Source organism: Theobroma cacao, chromosome 6, assembly GCF_053813885.1.
Source record: "Theobroma cacao isolate CCN51 chromosome 6, ASM5381388v1, whole genome shotgun sequence".
Classification (NCBI taxonomy): domain Eukaryota; kingdom Viridiplantae; phylum Streptophyta; class Magnoliopsida; order Malvales; family Malvaceae; genus Theobroma; species Theobroma cacao.
Window position 1 is genome coordinate 22,820,507 of NC_142644.1, and position 21,767 is coordinate 22,842,273.

The 21,767-nt window shown below is 35.8% G+C and overlaps 1 long non-coding RNA gene across 1 annotated transcript; it reads right to left on the reverse strand.

Annotated features, from left to right (window-relative positions):
- Positions 1–435: 435 nt before the first annotated feature.
- On the reverse strand, positions 436–21,195 carry LOC148762190 (uncharacterized). Its single transcript, XR_016027179.1, has 3 exons — positions 20,851–21,195; positions 20,119–20,202; positions 436–615 (listed from the first exon to the last, which is right to left on the reverse strand). It is a non-coding gene; the product is annotated as an uncharacterized LOC148762190 (long non-coding RNA).
- Between the last annotated feature and the right edge of the window lie 572 nt (positions 21,196–21,767).

The following is a 21,767-nucleotide window of genomic DNA, read 5'->3' on the forward strand; positions in this document are numbered from 1 at the left end:
GTCACGACCCGAAACTCCTCATCGAGCCCGTGACAACCGCCACGAGGCCTCGACAGACATTCTTCACCCCGAATGCCTATCGAAACCCCGTAAGGCTTAGCATCAACTTTCGCATCTCCCCGGTGAGCAACAATTATAAAATCTCGCATTTAAAAAAAGCATAAGTCATTTTCAAATAAGAACAATAAAATATTATTTTCTGGCTCATAGGGGCATTTTCGTAATTTTTCGTCAAAAATCTCAAAACTTGCTAAAAATGTAATAGGTAAGCAAAAAATATATATTTAATGATTTAAAAACAAAATAAGTATCTGAAACGTTCATTTGAAAGCAAATTGTTAACAACTAGTACTATTCAAAAATAATTAATAAAATATTCTATTTTCTCATAAAATAAATTTTTATAGAAATATTCGTAAATAATTTTTTGCACATGAAAGTAAAGTAAAAATTGTATGAATAGAAATACAGATAACCAAAATATAAGTTTTGATCTGCAATGACACGTGGGCTCCAATTGACCAAGATGATGTAAGACTGTGAACTCTTACTTTCTATAATGCAGTTCCGAGCTTAGTTCTCGTCCTACTCGACTATCTACAAACTGTCCTGAGCCTGAAAAATGTATAGGAAGAAGGGGTGAGATTTTATAATCCCAGTGAGTAAACAGGTACCATCTAAAGTATCTAAAGCCGAGTAAATGGAGACAATTAAAATAAGTCATCATACTGTAATTTCATTACCTTTCAGTTCATTTCAACCAAATAAAATCAATCCATATAAATCGAGTAATCAACTTGGCTTATGAATTTCTTAAAACTTTAGCTCGTGCCAAAACTCATACTCGTTGATACCTTGCGCAGGGCATCTAACCGAGTCCGCCAAGGCTGTTAAAATTTTGTGTACACTTAAAATATATTTTAGTTTGAGAAAAATATAGCCGTTCCTTGGCGTTGGCTGAGTTCCCCTTCACGTGGTGGTTTGGCGTGAAGTGAACCCTAAGCTTTACCCCAGTGCCTCAGGCCCATGACAATCGCCGCGACGTCCCGATTGACACTCATTATCCGTAATGCCAACCGGAACCCCGCAAGGCTTACATATCAGTTTCTTTCCTTTCCTGTGAGCAATCATTGTTAAATATCGAGTTTTTAGAGAATATATACTATTTTAGATCAAAAACAATCAAAATAAAATTTTCGCCATATAGGGGTATTTTGGTCATTTTTTTCTCAAAAATTTTGAAACTGGCTAAAACGTAATATACAAGTACAAAACACATAATTCATATTCAAAATGAGTTTAAAAGTCTAAAATCTTCATTTAAAACGAAATTACGGTTATTTGAATATAATAAGAAAATAAAAAAAATATTAAGAAAAATATTCTATTTTCTTATAAAACAATATTTATAGAGTTATACGTGAATAATTTTTTTATAGCGTAAAAGCTAAATAAATTTATACATACTGAAATACAGTAAGCCAAAATATTTAATTTAATTTACAATAACAAGAGGGCCCCCGAATAAACAAAAGTAAAGAGGACTGTGAACCTACGGTTTGAAAAATGCAGATCCAATGGTAGTCCTCGATGAGATCAACTATCTACAGTCTATACTAAACCTAAAATGGGTGGAAAGGAGTTGGGTGAGATTTTGCAATCCCAATGAGTAAACAGACATTATCATAAATATCTAAAGGCGAGTAAAATGGATGTAAGTTTAAACAACAAATTTCAACCCATTTCACAATGTTTCCAATTTATTTCTTAAACCATAAAATATTTGTAATTTACCAAAACAGTTGTTAAGGCTTATGTCTTTTATTAAAACAAGGCTCAAGCCAAAACTAATCCTCGGGGATACCTTGGCCGAGGCATCTAACAGAGTCCGCCAAGGGTGTTAAAATATTCACACGTGAAACACATTTTTATTTTTAAAACCAGCCGTTCCTTGGTGTTGGCCGAGTTACACATTCACGTGGGGGTTCGTGTGAAGTGAGCTCTAATACTACCCCGGGAGTTACCCTCCTCGCCTCTACAATCGGAGTAACTATATAACTGGGTTTACCGTGCCCCTCTAATAGGCAGTCCACGAAAACCCGTCACTGCAGTGACTAACCCACCAATTTTAATAAAATTTCGATAGTATAACGTGGCTTTTATTTATTTATCCAGCCTGCATAGTAAAATCAACTTACATAAATTTTCCAAATGCACTCACCAAATATAGCCACATATACTCATTTCTCATAAGCCATTCCTAGGAAAATATATATTTTTCAAGTCAGTTTGCAGCCTCCAATTACTCAATTTCATAATCAATACAATATATTTTTATTTATCACATTTATTCCTAAAACATCAAAAATCCCGTTTTCATTTCATAAAATACATAAAGGGCATTTAAAAATAAACTCTAGATAATTTATAATAATAATAAGTTTACTCACCGTTTGCACAAACTAAAAGCTTTCTAAGCGCCCCGATCATTACTCGTCGGGTACGACTTCTTTGCCTTTTCCGGAAGGCTCTCCTCCTAGACACATCACAAAAATTTACACAATTCATCACATTGATGCTAAATCACTATATAATTAACTTAAATCCTATACTAATGCATGGTATGAAATGCAATAGCCTAAACCGGCTTAAACGCGGTATTAACCTATTTTTGGCACTTTGCCCAATAAATTGCTAACGCACTCCATTTTAGCTCTAAATCATCCCATTCTCTCTCCAACATTTCTAACCATTAAATATCAGCCAATAACCTTCTAAAAACAACAAAATCAGCTCACTCCCTTCCTTGGAAAATTCGGCCAAAAATGGGACATTAACTCGGTTAATTTTCTATTTTGTTTTTCTATCACGTTTAATCGTTTTTCATCATTTTCTCTTCATTTTCCTTAGAATAAAATCAATTCATCATCATTGTACAGCATTGAGCATCCAGCCAAGAGTGGGTATTGTGAAAATTTAATGATTTCTTGCCCAATTTAATTTCTAAACACATTTAACTAACTAAAACTATCAATTTAACTAAAAATCAAAACCTAAAAATTTCAATTTCTCTCCCCTAGAATTTCGTCCAGGCCTTGATATCACTTTTTGATCTCTCTCCTCAAGCATGCTAAATGGAAATAAAGGTATAGGAAAGGTAGAAATCAAGCTAAAATCGAAAATTCTTACCGTTAGACGCGTAAACGGGCGAAAAACGCGAATTTCCCTTTGAATTTTCTTGTTGCTCTTTGGTTTTTCTTTTTTTCTTCCTTTCCTCTCTATTTCCTCTCTTGTTCTTCCTTATGGCCGGCCAGCACTTAAAATTTGGGTTTAAATGGGCTGACTTTTCATTAAAATAATATTATATCATTAAAAAAATGCCACATGTCACTTTCCCATTAGCCCATTTTTAAAATTTCATCCATTTGTTTCCAAATTTTCACCATACACTTGTCTCATATATTCATAGCTTAGATACAATTCTCAGACTCATCCAAAGTCTTGGTGGAGTAATTTTTGAAATTTACACTTTTACCCCCGTAAAAGTGAAAAATTACATTTTTGCCCAAAAAACTGAAAAATTGCCCATAGACATATTTTTCATCCCTTATACTCATACCATTCTCCAATTTGCCAAATTTGATCTAAATTCTCTCAAAATCTCAAATTTTGTCCATGGGTGGCAAAATTACGATTTTGCCCCTACACTCCAGAAATCACCAGAATTAAACTTTTTCACTTCCTATCATTAAATTATACTCCAAATAGTTAATCTTGGTCAAAATTTTCACTCCATGATCAAATTATTATCTTAGGTGGCAAAATGACGATTTTGCCCTTGAACATCAAAATTTCAAATTTTAACCCAAATGAACCCTCGAACTCCGAACAATCATTTTTTAGTCATTCCTTGAGTATAAAATATTAAATTCATCATACTATTCCTATTTGAACTAGTTCGAGGTTAAATCAACTCAAGTGTACCATTAGGTACAATACCGAGTTTTGTCTATTCTTAGGTGCTTTTCTAGCGTAATAACATGCTACTCAATGCATGTATGTCATGACATGAATTTATAGGGTCGGGTTTTACATTCCCTCTGAGTTTATACCACAATTAGCAATACTAACTTTCTATCACAAGTACGCGATCAGAACATTGGTTTAATGTCTTTATTTTGCCACTAACATTCATATATCTTTACCATAACATTTAGTACGAGTTTGCTTAAGCAAAGATCTCCAAATTTATTCATAGCTACATGTATCTCAGATTGCACATCACTTATCATCAGTCAATAAATCCCACTTTAGAATACTCTTTCCATATTGTATAGTAACTTCACCATATAGTATCACGACACTCTGTTCCTCCATTTTACTATCATGTATACTCCACAAAATTTAATTAGAAGATTCACGTACCTTAACTAATGCTAATTCCATTTAATCATATCTTAAATACTCCAAACTTGTAAATTACAACTCCAAGTGTATGTCCATATATTGATAATCCTTATATATTTCATGAAAACTACAACTTACAAACTAACTTTTTATCATATGCACACTATTAGAACATTAACTTCAACATGTTTAATCTCCTTTGGTGATATGTTAAGATCATTCTTGGATACATTTTCATATTAACATTGATATGCCTTTATGTAAAGCCCGACCTTATAAAATACTATTCATGACATACATGTGATGATAGCATGATTGCATGCTAGGAGAGTCCCGAAAAATTTACAAAAGTCGGTATTGTACCTAGAGGTACAACAAAGTTTATTTAATCCTCGAACTAGATCAAATAGGAATTTTAAGGTGAGATTAAGAGTTTCACAGTTCATGGATGACTTAAAATGGTAATTTGGAGTTTGAGGATCAATTTGGAGTCAAATCGGAATTTTCACTAACTAGGGGCAAAATGGTCATTTGCCACCTGAGGACAAAATGGGAATTTTAGAAAAGATTTTTTGACCCCATTCGACTTATTAGAGTATAATTTGACTTATTGAAGTATGATTTGAGGTTTAGAAGTGAAAAATTTTAATTTCGGTATAATTTGGAGTATAGGGGTAAAATGGTAATTTTGCCACCTCAGGGGCAAAATTGTAATTTTCCACCACCAGGATATTTTTCCAGCACATGGTCTTCCTTTGTCTTCATCTTTGACCCTTGACTAAACATGTGGTGGAGATAAAATGTTTAAATTTTTAAAATTTTAAAAACGGGCCAATGACATGATGCCATGTGTCATGCCTTTATTAATTTATTATTTTCCTTTTTAAAAGGCACAAAATCAGCCCATCTTCCACCCCATGGCCGGCCAAACCAGCAAGAAGAGAGAGAAAACAAAAACAAAACCCTAGAGAGAGAAAATCAAAGAAAAAGTGTGAATTTTCAAGGAAATTAAGTGAAAAAGGTGAGTTTTTTTCTATTAAGCTTGAGTTTTCTTATTCCCAAGCATTTCTCTTTATTTTCCATGATTAAATTACATGTTTTCATGATGAATTAAATTCTGAAAAAATGGGTTAGGAGAGAGAAAGTTGTTGGATTTATTTGATTTTAATTTATGTTAGTGTTTTTAGTTAGTTTAGCATATTTAGAAACAAAACAACAAGAAAAGAATTTATTTTCTCCCCCAACCATTAATGGCTGAATTTACCATGTAGTGAGTGAGGATGAGTTTGATTTTATTCTAGGAGAATTGGTTAAGGAATGATGAATTATGAGCCTAGAAAAATAATGGGAATTTTCGGAGCAAAAATACGAATTTTTACCCACTAGGGGTATTTTCGTAATTTGCTGTTGGGACTGATAATTTGCACCACACTGAGGGACATTAAGTTAATTTGGGTGCAATTGAGGTATAGAAACTGAAAAGAATTAAATTGGAGTTTAAACGGACCCGTTAGGAATTTAATCGGGTGATAAGACGAATTAGGCCAATACCGGGTTTAGATAGTTACCAGTGCATTTTTGCATTCCATATCATGCATTGGTAGTCTAAATTAGTTTAATTTTGATTTAGTACCAACTTGGTGAAACTCTCGATTTTGTACTGTGTCAAGGTGGTGAGTCCTCCGATAAAGGCAAGGAAATTGCATCCGAGGACCAGTAGACAGAGTGCTTCGAAAGTCTGCATTCTAGACATTGTGAGTAAACTTACTGTCATTTTAATTATCTAGGGTGGTTTTTAGATGCTTTCATGAATTCAATGGAAAAAGGAATTTAAAAAGATAAATTTTCATGTTTTATGAATAAATGAGTTTCAATGAAATTAAATTATAAATTGTTTTGAAATTAATAGTGATTTTGAAAAATAGAGTACACGGAGACTGTTAATTGTGGCAATTTGATTGTTTAAATTAATTGGCTTATGATAAATCGAGCATGATTGGCTAGTTGGCAATTGTATTGAAATGCGAATTGTTTGGTTACCTTGAAAAACTACGAATTACAAAATTGCCATATCATGTTATTGAGTTTTATTATATGGTGGATTATATATTAATTAATCACTGCAGTAGGGGGTTTCTGTGGACCAGCCTTTTAGAGGGGCACGGTAAACCCCATTATATTCTTACCTCGAACCGAGAGGCGCGTAGGGTATCTCCAGGGGTAAAGTTTAGGGTTCACTTCACGCTAAACCACCACGTGAGGGGGAACTCAGCCAACGCCAAGGAACGGCTATGTTTTCAAAACAAAAACATGATTTATGTGAAATGTGAATTTTAATAGCCTTGGCGATCTCGGTAGGATGCCTCGGCCAAGGTGTCCCCGAGAATGGATTTATGGCACAAGCCTAGATTTTTATGAGATTCATAAGCCTCTTTACGTGTTTTGAACAAAATGTGTTCTAATGCTATAACCCAGTTTATGATGATTTACTTTATTGTCTCCATGTACTCAACTCTAGATGTTTATGATGATGTTTGTTTACTCATTGGGATTTTATAATCTCACCACCCTCATTTCCACCCATTTCAGGTTCAGTATAGACTGTAGATAGCTGATCTCATCGAGGACTACAGTGGGATCTGCATTTTCCAAACCGTAGGTTCACAGTCCTCTTTACTTTTGTTTATTCGGGGGCACTCTTGTTATTGTAAATTAAATTAAATATTTTGGCTTATTGTATTTAAGTATGTATAAATTTATTTAACTTTTACGTTATAAAAATTATTCACGTATAACTCTATAAATATTGTTTTATAAGAAAATAGAATATTTTACTTAATATTTCTTTTATTTTCTTATTATATTCAAATAACCATAATTTCGTTTTAAATGAAGATTTTAGACTTTTAAACTCATTTTGAATATGAATTGTGTGTTTTGTACTTGTATATTACGTTTTAGCCAGTTTTAAAATTTTTGATAAAAATGACCAAAATACCCTTGTGAGACGAAAAAATTAATATTTTATTTGTTTAAAGTTGAAAACAGCTTAAAATATTTTAGAACACGATATTTGACAATGGTTGCTCACAAAGGAACAGAGAAACTGATAGTAAAGCCTTGCGGGATTTCGGGTTGACATTCCGGGCAATAAGTGTCTACCGGGACACCGCGACGGTTGTCACGGGCTCGAGGGGAGTACCAGGTCGTGACAATTCGATTGGTATCAGAGCTTTTGGTTTTCAAGATCAAAGTTTTTAGTTTTAAAGTTGTTTTAAATATTGACAATATCAGTGTGGCCCGGATTAAGTTAAGTTAGGTTAGGTTGAATAGAATGCATGCATTTGCATATAGAGCCTAAGGTTACCTAAACTTGCTCGTATTTTTTTTATAGATTATAATGCCTCCTTGACGCGGACGCCCACCTCTCACTAGATTGGTTGGGAGGGGAAGAGGTCGTTCCCAACGTCATCAGCCAGATACAGTAGAGGAGGAATCAGCTGCATCTACCATTCGGGCAGCACCTGCTGCTGAGCAGGCCGATAGTCCTCCACATCCTCCATCTCCTCAGCCACCTACTGGTATTCCCGCCATGCCTACTGAGGCAGCACAGGCATTGGCAGCTTTCTTTGCAGCAATGGCTGGTCAAGCTCAGACTGGTCAAGTTCCACCTGTAGTGCCTCCAGCTACTCATTTAGTTCCACCACCAATACAGGATGTATCCATTTCCAAGAAGCTGAAGGAGGCTAGGCAATTGGGTTGTGTATCTTTCACTGGTGAGTTGGATGCCACTGTGGCAAATGACTGGATTAATCAGGTGTCTGAGACTCTCTCTGATATGGGATTAGATGATGACATGAAGCTGATGGTGGTCTACGAGATTATTAGAGAAGAGGGCTCGTACTTGGTGGAATTCGGTGAAGTCCCGTTTCGCTACTCCTCAGACATGGTCCGATTTTCTCAGGGAATTCGATGGTCAGTATTTCACTTATTTCCATCAAAAAGAAAAGAAGAGAGAATTTCTGAGTTTGAAACAGGGAAATCTAACTGTAGAGGAGTACGAGACTCGTTTTAACGAGTTGATGTTATATGTGCCGGATCTGGTGAAATCTGAGCAAGATCAGGCCAGCTATTTCGAGGAAGGGCTCCGTAATGAGATCAGAGAGCGAATGACAGTGATTGGTAGGGAGCCACATAAGGAGGTGGTACAGATGGCTTTACGGGCTGAGAAGCTCGCGACTGAGAATAGAAGGATTCGGACTGAGTTTGCAAAAAGGAGGAATCCTGGTATGTCTTCTAGTCAGCCAGTAAAAAGAGGCAAGGACTCAGCGACTTCAGGGAGCACTACTTCTGTTTCCGTGACATCTCCTCGACCTCCATTTCCACCATCACAGCAGAGACCTTCGAGGTTTAGCAGATCTGCTATGACTGGTTCTGGGAAGAGTCTCGGAGGTTCTGACAGATGTAGAAATTGTGGGAATTATCATAGTGGGCTATGTAGAGGGCCAACAAGATGTTTCCAATGTGGACAGACGGGTCACATTAGGAGTAATTGCCCATAGTTAGGACGAGCCACTGTAGCTGCATCATCTCCACCAGCTCGCACAGATATACAGAGGAGAGATTCTTCTAGGTTACCACCAAGACAGGGAGTAGCCATACGGTCTGGTGTGGAGAGTAATACCCCGTCACATCCACCTTCGAGACCACAGACTCGTACCGCGACAAGAGTTTTTGCTGTGACAGAAGATGAGGCACGAGTCCGACCTGGAGCAGTGACAGGTACTATGTCTTTATTTGATAAAGATGCTTATGTTTTGATAGATTCTGGCTCAGATAGATCTTATGTGAGTACGACATTTGCATCAATTACTGATAGAAACCTGTCACCATTAGAGGAAGAAATTGTAGTGCATACCCCTCTAGGAGAACAGTTGATTAGAAATACTTGTTATAGAGACTGTGGGGTAAGGGTAGGTGAGGAAGAATTTAGGGGTGACTTAATTCCTCTAGAGATCTTGGATTTTGATTTAATATTAGGTATGGACTGGTTAACTGCACATCGGGCGAACGTGGATTGTTTCCGAAAAGAAGTTGTTCTTCAGAATTCGGAGGGAGCAGAGATTGTGTTTGTAGGGGAACGTCGAGTATTACCATCTTGTGTAATCTCGGCCATCGAAGCTTCAAAAATTAGTGCAAAAAGGGTATCCGACTTATTTGGCATACGTGATCGATACTTCAAAGGGGGAACCTAAGTTAGAGGATGTCCCAATAGTAAGTGAGTTTCCTGATGTATTTCCTGATGATTTACCGGGAATACCTCCTAATCGAGAGCTTGAGTTCCCTATTGATTTACTTTCGGGTACCGCACCTATTTCTATTCCTCCATATAGAATGGCTCCAGCAGAGTTGAAGGAACTAAAAGCCCAGTTGCAAGATTTGGTGGATAAAGGTTTCATTCGCCCTAGCATTTCTCCTTGGGGAGCACCAGTCCTATTTGTAAAGAAGAAAGATGGCACTCTTCGATTGTGTATTGATTACCGTCAGCTGAACCGAGTGACCATCAAGAATAAATACCCTTTACCCCGGATAGATGATCATTTTGATCAATTACGAGGTTCTATGGTATTCTCTAAGATTGATTTGAGATCTGGGTACTATCAGTTGAGGATTAAGGAGCAGGATGTACCTAAGACTGCCTTCAAGACGCGTTATGGGCATTATGAGTTTCTGGTGATGCCGTTTGGTTTGACTAATGCCCCGGCAGTTTTTATGGATCTTATGAACAGGGTGTTCCATCCATACTTGGATAAGTTTGTGATAGTATTCATCGATGACATCTTGGTTTATTCGAAGAATGATGATGAACATGCTGCCCATTTGCGCATTGCGTTGCAAACTTTGCGCGAGAGACAACTCTATGCCAAGTTCTCTAAATGTGAATTCTGGTTGAAGGAAGTGGTTTTCTTGGGACATGTGGTGTCCGGAGCTGGAATTTATGTCGATCCCAAGAAGATTGAGGCAATCTTGCAATGGGAGCAACCGAGAACGGTAACTGAGATTCGCAGTTTCCTTGGCTTAGCCGGTTATTACCGAAGATTTGTTCAGGGATTTTCTTTGATAGCAGCTCCTCTGACTCGTTTGACTCGTAAAGGAGTTAAGTATGAGTGGGATGATGTTTGTGAGAATCGATTTCAGGAGCTAAAGAACCGGTTAACCTCCGCTCCCGTTTTAACACTTCCTGTTAGTGGAAAAGAATTTGTGGTATACAGCGATGCATCTAAGTTGGGATTAGGGTGTGTGTTGATGCAGGATGAGAAAGTAATAGCTTATGCTTCCCGACAGTTGAAGAAGCACGAGACGAATTACCCTACTCATGACTTGGAGTTAGCAGCAGTAGTGTTCGCATTGAAGATTTGGAGACATTATTTATATGGTGAGCGTTGTCGGATTTTTTCTGATCATAAAAGTTTGAAGTATTTGCTCACCCAGAAAGAGCTTAACTTGAGACAGAGACGATGGTTGGAGTTGATTAAGGATTATGACTTAGTGATTGATTATCATCCGGGAAAAGCAAATGTTGTAGCGGATGCCTTAAGTCGTAAATCCTCATCGTCGTTAGCAACACTTCAAAGTTCTTATTTTCTGATGTTACTTGAGATGAAATCTCTAGGGATCCAGTTGAATAATGGTGATGATGGAACCCTACTTGCTAGTTTCGTCGTGAGACCTTCATTGTTGAATCAGATAAGAGAATTGCAGAAATCTGATGATTGGTTGAAACAGGAAGTTCAAAAGCTACAAGATGGAGAAGCTAGTGAGTTTAGACTCAGCGATGATGGTACTTTCATGCTTAGAGACCGAATTTGTGTTCCTAAGGATGATCAGTTGAGACGAGCTATTTTGGAGGAAGCTCATTCTTCCGCCTACGCTTTACATCCCGGAAGCACCAAGATGTATCGGACTATTAAAGAAAGTTATTGGTGGCCGGGTATGAAACGAGACATAGCAGAGTTTGTAGCAAAATGTCTCACATGCCAACAGATCAAGGCGGAGCATCAAAAACCGTCAGGTACTCTTCAACCTTTACCGATTCCTGAATGGAAGTGGGAACATGTGACTATGGACTTTGTATTGGGTTTGCCGCGGACACAAAGTGGGAAGGATGCTATTTGGGTGATTGTGGATAGATTGACTAAGTCCGCCCATTTCTTGGCTATCCATAGCACGTATTCTATTGAGAGGCTGGCAAGACTTTATATAGATGAGATTGTGAGATTACACGGAGTCCCAGTTTCTATTGTGTCAGATCGAGACCCTCGATTTACTTCTCGATTTTGGCCGAAATTTCAGGAAGCTCTTGGAACTAAATTGAGATTTAGTACTGCCTTTCATCCACAGACAGATGGTCAATCTGAGAGAACTATTCAGACCTTGGAGGATATGTTACGGGCTTGTGTCATTGACTTTATTGGGAGTTGGGACAGACACTTGCCATTGGTGGAGTTTGCTTATAATAACAGTTTTCAGTCTAGTATTGGGATGGCACCATACGAGGCTTTGTATGGAAGGAAATGCCGAACTCCGCTCTGTTGGGATGAAGTAGGTGAGAGGAAATTGGTGAATGTGAAATTGATTGATTTGACAAACGATAAGGTCAAAGTTATCCGAGAGCGATTAAAGACAGCTCAAGATAGGCAGAAGAATTATTCGGATAAACGAAGGAAAGATTTGGAGTTTGAAGTCGACGATAAAGTTTTTCTTAAGGTTTCTCCTTGGAAAGGTAATAATTTGAAATTTCCAAGTATTAAATCTTATTTGATTATACTATTGTGATAATTTGTGGTATTTATTGGATGATGAAAGGTGTGATTCGATTCGCGAAGAGGGGAAAGCTCAATCCAAGATACATTGGACCTTTTCGTATCATTGAAAGGATTGGGCCAGTGGCTTACAGACTTGAATTACCCCCAGAGTTAGATCGAATTCATAATGTCTTCCATGTCTCGATGTTGAAAAAGTATGTTCCCTATCCCTCTCACATTTTAGAGACACCTTCCATTGAGTTGCATGAGGATTTGAAGTTCGAGGTGCAGCCTGTACGTATTCTAGATCGAAAGGATCGAGTGCTAAGGAACAAGAGCATTCCAATGGTGAAAGTATTGTGGAAGAATGCTCGAATGGAGGAGATGACGTGGGAAGTCGAGAGCCAGATGAGAAACCAATATCCACATCTTTTATTCGAATCAAGTAAGTGAAATTTTGAGGTCAAAATTTTATTTTAAGGGGGGTAGTGCTGTAAAGCCCGACCTTATAAAATACTATTCATGACATACATGTGATGATAGCATGATTGCATGCTAGGAGAGTCCCGAAAAATTTACAAAAGTCGGTATTGTACCTAGAGGTACAACAAAGTTTATTTAATCCTCGAAGTAGATCAAATAGAAATTTTAAGGTGAGATTAAGAGTTTCACAGTTCATGGATGACTTAAAATGGTAATTTGGAGTTTGAGGATCAATTTGGAGTCAAATCGGAATTTTCACTAACTAGGGGCAAAATGGTCATTTGCCACCTGAGGACAAAATGGGAATTTTAGAAAAGATTTTTTGACCCCATTCGACTTATTAGAGTATAATTTGACTTATTGAAGTATGATTTGAGGTTTAGAAGTGAAAAATTTTAATTTCGGTATAATTTGGAGTATAGGGGTAAAATGGTAATTTTGCCACCTCAGGGGCAAAATTGTAATTTTCCACCACCAGGATATTTTTCCAGCACATGGTCTTCCTTTGTCTTCATCTTTGACCCTTGACTAAACATGTGGTGGAGATAAAATGTTTAAATTTTTAAAATTTTAAAAACGGGCCAATGACATGATGCCATGTGTCATGCCTTTATTAATTTATTATTTTCCTTTTTAAAAGGCACAAAATCAGCCCATCTTCCACCCCATGGCCGGCCAAACCAGCAAGAAGAGAGAGAAAACAAAAACAAAACCCTAGAGAGAGAAAATCAAAGAAAAAGTGTGAATTTTCAAGGAAATTAAGTGAAAAAGGTGAGTTTTTTCTATTGAGCTTGAGTTTTCTAATTCCCAAGCATTTCTCTTTATTTTCCATGATTAAATTACATGTTTTCATGATGAATTAAATTCTGAAAAAATGGGTTAGGAGAGAGAAAGTTGTTGGATTTATTTGATTTTAATTTATGTTAGTGTTTTTAGTTAGTTTAGCATATTTAGAAACAAAACAACAAGAAAAGAATTTATTTTCTCCCCCAACCATTAATGGCTGAATTTACCATGTAGTGAGTGAGGATGAGTTTGATTTTATTCTAGGAGAATTGGTTAAGGAATGATGAATTATGAGCCTAGAAAAATAATGGGAATTTTCGGAGCAAAAATACGAATTTTTACCCACTAGGGGTATTTTCGTAATTTGCTGTTGGGACTGATAATTTGCACCACACTGAGGGACATTAAGTTAATTTGGGTGCAATTGAGGTATAGAAACTGAAAAGAATTAAATTGGAGTTTAAACGGACCCGTTAGGAATTTAATCGGGTGATAAGACGAATTAGGCCAATACCGGGTTTAGATAGTTACCAGTGCATTTTTGCATTCCATATCATGCATTGGTAGTCTAAATTAGTTTAATTTTGATTTAGTACCAACTTGGTGAAACTCTCGATTTTGTACTGTGTCAAGGTGGTGAGTCCTCCGATAAAGGCAAGGAAATTGCATCCGAGGACCAGTAGACAGAGTGCTTCGAAAGTCTTCATTCTAGACATTGTGAGTAAACTTACTGTCATTTTAATTATCTAGGGTGGTTTTTAGATGCTTTCATGAATTCTATGGAAAAAGGAATTTAAAAAGATAAATTTTCATGTTTTATGAATAAATGAGTTTCAATGAAATTAAATTATAAATTGTTTTGAAATTAATAGTGATTTTGAAAAATAGAGTACACGGAGACTGTTAATTGTGGCAATTTGATTGTTTAAATTAATTGGCTTATGATAAATCGAGCATGATTGGCTAGTTGGCAATTGTATTGAAATGCGAATTGTTTGGTTACCTTGAAAAACTACGAATTACAAAATTGCCATATCATGTTATTGAGTTTTATTATATGGTGGATTATATATTAATTAATCACTGCAGTAGGGGGTTTCTATGGACCAGCCTTTTAGAGGGGCACGGTAAACCCCATTATATTCTTACCTCGAACGGAGAGGTGCGTAGGGTATCTCCAGGGGTAAAGTTTAGGGTTCACTTCACGCTAAACCACCACGTGAGGGGGAACTCAGCCAACGCCAAGGAACGGCTATGTTTTCAAAACAAAAACATGATTTATGTGAAATGTGAATTTTAATAGCCTTGGCGGTCTCGGTAGGATGCCTCGGCCAAGGTGTCCCCGAGAATGGATTTATGGCACAAGCCTAGATTTTTATGAGATTCATAAGCCTCTTTACGTGTTTTGAACAAAATGTGTTCTAATGCTATAACCCAGTTTATGATGATTTACTTTATTGTCTCCATGTACTCAACTCTAGATGTTTATGATGATGTTTGTTTACTCATTGGGATTTTATAATCTCACCACCCTCATTTCCACCCATTTCAGGTTCAGTATAGACTGTAGATAGCTGATCTCATCGAGGACTACAGTGGGATCTGCATTTTCCAAACCGTAGGTTCACAGTCCTCTTTACTTTTGTTTATTCGGGGGCACTCTTGTTATTGTAAATTAAATTAAATATTTTGACTTATTGTATTTAAGTATGTATAAATTTATTTAACTTTTACGTTATAAAAATTATTCACGTATAACTCTATAAATATTGTTTTATAAGAAAATAGAATATTTTACTTAATATTTCTTTTATTTTCTTATTATATTCAAATAACCATAATTTCGTTTTAAATGAAGATTTTAGACTTTTAAACTCATTTTGAATATGAATTGTGTGTTTTGTACTTGTATATTACGTTTTAGCCAGTTTTAAAATTTTTGATAAAAATGACCAAAATACCCTTGTGAGACGAAAAAATTAATATTTTATTTGTTTAAAGTTGGAAACAGCTTAAAATATTTTAGAACACGATATTTGACAATGGTTGCTCACAAGGGAACAGAGAAACTGATAGTAAAGCCTTGCGGGATTTCGGGTTGACATTCCGGGCAATTAGTGTCTACCGGGACACCGCGGCGGTTGTCACGGGCTCGAGGGGAGTACCGGGTCGTGACACTTTACCATAGCATTTAGTGCAAATTTGATAAAGAAATTGTCTCCAAATAACCTTTGAATACATAATTATCAAATTGTATACCACTAAACGTCAAGATTTTGACTATATTCATCAATAATCAATCACATTTATTAAGTGAATAATTTACTTAGTTATTATACCTTGCCTTTGCAATCATAAGATCAAAGTTGTCCTAAACTTAGGATGCAGAAGTTCTCTCTCTTAGAGTATATCCAAACATCAACATTTTCTAAATTCCTTGCTTTGGGGAGATCACCTTTAAGACTGATCATTCGTATTATAGGTCACACTTTGAACCGAATAAACTTTTAAATTGATCTTTCAAGTAATTCGTATATCAATCTCAATTATAGAACTTCATATGGCACTTAGACTAGATTCGACATTTTCAAGTCATTTAACCTCAAGCTGTCAATTCCACATATAGTCCTTTAATCCCTTGGCTCCTCCTTACTATGCATAACAAAGTTCAAGCTCATCCTTAGAGCAGATTTGTTTACTAACTTCTTACTTCATGACCACACATCAATTATAGTAATCATTAGTATTCACTCTCGAGTTAGTTCACGTGCTTATATCCATGAACTATAATAGCTCCAATCAATTTTTAAAATCTCACAATCGCTTAATTGAAATCAACACCACTTTTATATGGGCATAACACGCTCAATTAACATAGTGTTCTTATCTTCATGCACATACGTATGAATTTACTCTTACCTCAATGCTTAATTTATACACTCCACCAAATGAATAAATTATCACGGCCTATTTGTCCAATTCCAAATTTCTCCATCCATAATCGAAGGGATATAGCATTTCATTAATCTTTCATTAGGAGCATTCGTTTTAAGATCTCTCAAACACTGGCTCGTGTCACGGGTGGCATCTTAAACCCGCACAACGGCCCTACTTATGACCTTTGCATGACATTAACAAGAAAGTGAATTACTGGGAACATGAGTTCCTATAACTCTCATAAGATCTATAAGAAAAACCAAAACAAGTCTAAACAACTCCAAATTCTATATGCAGATGCACGTATTCTATTCTACTTAACCTGACTTAACTTAACTTAACTTGGGCCACGCAGTGTCAGTGTGGATTTCTTAAAACAACTTTAAAACCAAAAACTTTAAAATCCAAAGCTTTAAAATTAAAATCTCTTATCTTTAAACCATGCTCTGATACCACTTTAATTGTCATGACCCAGAACTCTCATCGGGCCCGTGACAACCGCCGCGATGTCCCGATAGGCACTCATTACCCCGAATGTCGATCAGAACCCCGCAAGGCTTAGCATCAGCTTCCGCATCTCCCCGGTGAGCGACAGTTATTAAATCTTACATTTCAAGAAATCATAAGTCGTTTCCAAATCAAAACAATAAAATATTATTTTCTGGCTCACAAGGGCATTTTTGTCATTTTTCTTCGATAATATCGAAACTCGCCAAAAACATTGTGTAAAAGCTAAATATGTTCATACATATTTTAAATTAGATAACGAAAATATAAAATTACTTTTACAATGACACGTGGGCCCCCAACTAACCAATAAGATGCGAGTCTGTGAACCTATAATTTTGACAATGCAAGGCTAACTGAAGTCCAAGATGCAATTGGCTATCTACCGGCTATCTCGAACTTGAAATATGTGGAATTGAGGGTGGTGAGATTATAAAATCCCAGTGAGTAAACAGACACCATCTAAACTATCTAAAGGCGAGTAAATAGAGACAATTAAAAAAATAATTAACTTCAGTAAAATTTTCACATCACGAATATTCATTTCAACCAAATAATCAATATGGCTCGTGAATTACTCAAAACTTGGCTCATGCCAAATCCTGTACTCGGTGACACCTGGACCAGGGGTATCCAACCAAGCCCACCAAGGTTGTTAAAAATTCATATTTCGCATAAACCATATTTTTATTTTGAAACATAGCTGTTCCTTAGCATTGGCTGAGTCTCACTCTCACGCGGTGGTCCACGTGAAGTGCACTCAAAAAGCCCACCTCAGGAGATACCCTACGCGCCTCTACGACCGAGGTGAGAATATAAAGGAGTTTACCGTGCCCCTCTAATAGGCTGGCCCACGGAACCCCCCACCACTGCAGTAGCTAATCTTTTATCTACCACCTGATTTATAAAATCTTTTTTTGCATGACATGGCAATTTATCGCAACCTAGCCTCTCAAGGCTAAATACACAGTACAAATAATTCTAACACAAAAATCAATTTAGCCATTCATGCTCATTTATTATCATAAGTCATTCAATTTAAAACCATAAATTTACAACACAAGCAGGCAGTCTCCAATTACTCTATTTTCAAAACCAGTATTCGATTTTCCAGAAAATTTACAAAATCATTTTATAAAATCACAATTTCTCTTAAAACATAGCAATTTACCATTTAAACCCATTTTCCTTAAAATCACACAATTGTATAAAACTACTCTAGATAATTAAGACGATAATAAGTTTACTCACAGTTTTTGAAAACTAAATTTGGGTACTCCAACTATTACTCCTCGAGTGCGATTTCTTTGCCCTTGCTAGAGGATTCGCTACCTTGACAAATTGTACAATTAAGAGGTTTAATACTTTGGTACTAAACCAAAATAAACTAATTTATACTACTAATGCATGATATGAAGTGCAAAATGTCTAAATTTTACCTAAACGAGATGTTAGCCTATTTCGGTCTTTTACCCAATAAATCGATATACGCATCCGTTTAAACTCCAAATTAATTTTTTTTCAATTTTTGTACCTCAATTGCACCCAAATTGACTTAATGTTTCTCAGTGTGGTGCAAATTATCAGTCCTGATAACAAATTACGAAAATGCCCCTAGTGGGTAAAAATTCATATTTTTGTTCTGAAAATTCTCATTATTTTTCTAGGCTCATAATTCATCATAATTCCTCAAATAAACATCAAGATCAGCAGCCAATATTGTCACGACCCGGAACTCCCCATCGAGCCCGTGACAACCGTCGCGAAGCCTCGACAAACATTCTTCACCCCGAATGTCGATCGAAACCTCGCAAGGCTCTCGTATCAGCTTTCGCACTTCCCCGGTGAGCAAAAGTTATCAAATAATCAAAATACGAAGGATTACAAATCATTTCCAAATAATAACATAACATTTTTTTTTTGCTCATAGGGGCATTTTTGTCATTTTTGTCGAAAACCTCGAAACTTGCTAAAAATGTAGTAGGTAAGCCGAAAATATATATTTAATGATTTAAAAAAAATTTAAGTATCTAAAACGTTCATTTGAAGTGAAAATTTAACCATTTGAATATAATTAAAATATTCAATAAAATAAACTATTTTCTTGTAAAATAATTTTCATAAAACTATCGATACATAATTCTTATAGCGTAAAAGATAATTATATACATATATACTATAAAACAAATAACCAAAGCATAAAATTTCTTTTACAGTGACACGTGAGCCCACATCTATCCAAAATGTATCGGAAGCTGGAAACCTACAGCTTTTACCGATTCGAGTCCAAATGAAAGTCCTTGTCAAAATCAGCTAACTATGGAATTCCCTAAGCCTGAAATGTGAGGAAATGAGGGTGGTGAGATTATAAAATCCCAGTGAGTAAACAGATACCATCTAAAGTATCTAAAGTCGAGTAAATGGAGACAATTAAAATAAATCATCATACTGTAATTTCATTACCTTTCAACCAAATAAAATCAATCCATAAAAATCGAGAAATCAACTTGGCTTATGAATTTCTTAAAACTTTGGCTCGTGCCAAAACTCATACTCGGTGATACCTTGCGCAGGGCATCTAACCGAGTCCGCCAAGGTTGTTAAAATTTTGTGTATACTTAAAATATATTTTTGTTTGAAAAAAATACAGCCGTTCCTTAGCGTTGGCTGAGTTCCCCTTCACGTGGTGGTTTGGCGTGAAGTGAACCCTAAGCTATACCCCAGGAGATACCCTACGCGCCTCTCCGTTCAAGGTAATAATATAATGGAGTTTACCGTGCCCCTCTAATAGGCTGGTCCACGGAACCCCCTCTGCAGTAAATAATTAATATATAATCCACCAATCAATAAAATTCATTCTAGCATGTCATGGCAATTTATCACAACCTAGCCTCTCAAGGCTGAATACAGAGTATAAATAATTATAACACCAAAATCAGTTTAGCCATTCATGCTCATTTATTGTCATAAGCCATTCAATTCAGAACCATAAATTTGCAACACAAACTAGCAGTCTCCAATTACTCTATTTTCAAAACCAATATTCGATTTTTCAGAAAATTTATAAAATCATTTTATAAAATCACAATTTCCCTTAAAACATAACAATTTACCATTTAAACCCATTTTTCATAAAATCACATAGTTGTATAAAACTACTCTAGATAATTAAGACGATAATAAGTTTACTCACAATGTCTAGAATGCAGACTTTCGAAGCACTCTGTCTACTGGTCCTCGGATGTAATTTTCTTGCCTTTATTGGAGGACTCACCACCTTGACACAGTACAAAATCGAGAATTCACTAAGTTGGTACTAAATCAAAATTAAACTAATTTGGACTACCAATGCATGATATGGAATGCAAAAATGCACTGGTAACTATCTAAATCTGGTATTAGCCTAATTCGTCTTATCACCCGATTAAATTCCTAACGGGTTCGTTTAAACTCCAATTTAATTCTTTTCAGTTTCTATACCTCAATTGCACCCAAATTAACTTAATGTCCCTCAGTGTGATGCAAATTATCAGTCCCAATAGTAAATTACGAAAATACCCCTAGTGGGTAAAAATTCGTATTTTTGCTCCGAAAATTTCCATTATTTTTCTAGGCTCATAATTCATTATTCCTTAACCAATTCTCCTAGAATAAAATCAAACTCATCCTCACTCACTACATGGTAAATTCAGCCATTAATGGTTGGGGGAGAAAATAAATTCTTTTCTTGTTGTTTTGTTTCTAAATATGCTAAACTAACTAAAAACACTAACATAAATTAAAATCAAATAAATCCAACAACTTTCTCTCTCCTAACCCATTTTTTCAGAATTGAATTCATCATGAAAACATGTAATTTAATCATGGAAAATAAAGAGAAATGCTTGGGAATAAGAAAACTCAAGCTTAATAGAAAAAATCTCACCTTTTTCACTTAATTTCCTTGAAAATTCACACTTTTTCTTTGATTTTCTCTCTCTAGGGTTTTGTTTTCTCCTTTCTCTCTCTTGTTTCTTGCTTGGCCGAATGTTGAAGAAGAAGAATGGGTGGGCTGATTTTTTTTATGCCTTTTTATTGTTTAATGAAATAATATTATTTTATTCATATTTTAAATATTTTATTAATTCATTTTTTTTTTCTAGCCATCCACTTGTCCTATTTTTTTCACCATGCATTCCCTTTGACTTATCCAAGTCTTAAGTGAAATTTCCAGATTTTTCCAAAGTTTTGGTGGAGTAAATTTTTCAAAATTACACTTTTGCCCCCGAACTTTTCAAAAATTACATTTTTACCCCAAAAATTGAAAATTTTCCATAATGCATAATTTTCACTCCTCATACTCATTTCACACTCCAAATAATTAAATTTGATCAAAATCCTTTCAAAAAATTAAATTTTCGATTTCGAATGGTAAAATTACCATTTTACCCTTTTACTCCAAATTATACCGAAATTAAAAATTTTCACTTCTAAACCTCAAATCTTACTCCAATAAGTCAAATGGGGCCAAAAATATTTTCTAAAAATTTCCATTTTGTCCCCAGGTGGCAAATGACCATTTTGCCCATAGATAGTGAAAATTCCAGTTTGACTCCAAATTGATCCTCGAACTCCGAATCACCATATTAACCCATTCTGGGACTTTAAAATTCTTAATTTCATTGTAAATTCTCTATTTGATCTAGTTCGAGGCTTAAATCAACTTTATTGTACCTCTAGGTACAATACCGACTTTTGTAAATTTTTCAAGACTCTCTTAGCATGTAAACATGCTATCCACCACATGTATGTCATCACAAATATTTCTGTAGAGTCGGGCTTGTCATCTTCTCCCCCACTTGG